The sequence below is a fragment of the Sciurus vulgaris genome (genome assembly GCF_902686455.1).
Source record: "Sciurus vulgaris genome assembly, chromosome: 1".
Classification (NCBI taxonomy): Eukaryota; Metazoa; Chordata; class Mammalia; order Rodentia; family Sciuridae; genus Sciurus; species Sciurus vulgaris.
The window spans coordinates 114,142,828-114,144,667 of record NC_136461.1 but is presented as its reverse complement, the minus strand read 5'-3'; positions in this window follow the sequence as shown (position 1 = coordinate 114,144,667).

The following is a 1,840-nucleotide window of genomic DNA, read 5'->3' as shown; positions in this document are numbered from 1 at the left end:
TCTGTATTATTACCTTTAAATAAAACCTGCTTAATATGCTTGCCTTGGCGTGCTTCTCTAGTGTTCAATCTTCAACATTAGAAGGAACAGAACCTCGTCACCAGTAAACGGTGGTATCAGTCACGGCTGTTCTCCCAATAGCCATTTTTTGGGGCATTGTGTGAGATAGTCAGCCGGCTGGCTTAATAAAGACTCTCAAATTTGAACTTCTCAGTGGTGATTGGTCTGTTCTTAAGTTGAGCCTCATAACAGAATGCACATTTGAATGCTTTCCAATCTTTGGGAACTGGTTCTGTGGAGCGGGGATACCTTCTCTCTTCAGCATGTCTGAAGGCTCTGGGTTCTTTCCAACCTTTTCTGGGGATGCATCTTCCTTGGGTGTGTTTGTTCCAGTTCTCTCCACTGTTTTAAAATATCTTAATTTCCCTGAGAGTTTTGTTCCTGTCTCTTCTTGGAGTCTTGGCCTGTTGTGTTAGGAACAGTTATGGTTCGTTGCTAGCTCCCAGAAAATGCTCCGCAGACACAGGTCTCACACAAGGAATTTTTATTTTATGCAAATGATTCACGTCTGCTCGGGGAAAGGGAAGAAAGAAAGAGAGAGCATGATGCAAGGTTTCTCTCAGACATAGGAATTTCGTGGGCTGAGAGGAACCAATCGCGGAGGAGAATTCTTACAGATTGACTGATGGACCAATGACATATTAGAACGAAACGTGGGAGGCAGGAAGATTACGGCAGGCAGCATAAGCCGGAAATTCCTGTAATGTAAGAGGCGGGAAGAAAGCAGACTGACAGGTGATGGGGAGGCCGGAAATTCCTGTAATGGGAGAGGCGGGCGGAAGGCAGATTGACAGGTGGTGGGGGAAGCCAGATTCCTTACATGTTGTATTCCTTAGCTCCTAACCTCTTGCCCTAAGGCATCCACAGTCTGCCCTCTCCTGAGGCTTTCATGCTGTAGTGGGGCTGTGGCTTTCCACAGCCTTGAATGTCATATTGCAACTATGCCACTGTCCCATTAGTGATCTAAAGTCACGTCAGGTTAAAAAAAAAAAAAGAAGAAGAAGAAGAAGGCAGCCTAGGCAGTTCCCTAATAACCAGAGTGCCGAATATAAGTGCCAGACTTTTCCTCTTATTCCAAGGGAGGACCAGGGAATTAACAGCCGTCCCCTGCCTGCACCATATCATGCCACTGATGGGGCAGTGCAGTGGATGAGTACCATGATGTATCTTCTGTTCCCGTGTTGTTTCTTTCCTGGTTAGAGGTTCGCTTGTTTGCTGCAGCTTCGTTACTCACTCCTTAAGTTTCATTAAGCCTTTTTGGTGTGCACCTTCTTGTTTATTCAGTGTTGTGGTGGAGTTGGAGCATGGAGCGCCCCATTCCACCCTCTTGCTGATGTCATTACTGCAGTGACCATTCTTACTTACCTATTCTTTCATTGTTATATTTTTATGTCATGTGACTAATACTAGAACAAATTTATATAAAATAATAAGTTCATTTTAAACTGTAATTCATCTATCCCAAATAATTTTTGCTGGATAATAAATGAATTATTCAACTTTCTTACATGAATGATTATAACAATTTACATTTCTAATTGTGAAGAAAAGTAATCAATTCCTCATACAACAGTGTTTTCTGAGCTTTTTAATCTTTGCCAATGTGTTACAAACCAATAGGTCCCTCTGAAAGATCAGTTACATTTATCTTTTATTAATGAGGTTAGGTTTTATAGTGTAATGTGGCTACTAATTTTTTCTTCTATTTTGTATTTTAAAATTGAATATTCATGAGTTTTGCCCATTGTTTTACAGAAATGTTTCCTTGTTTACTAATTAC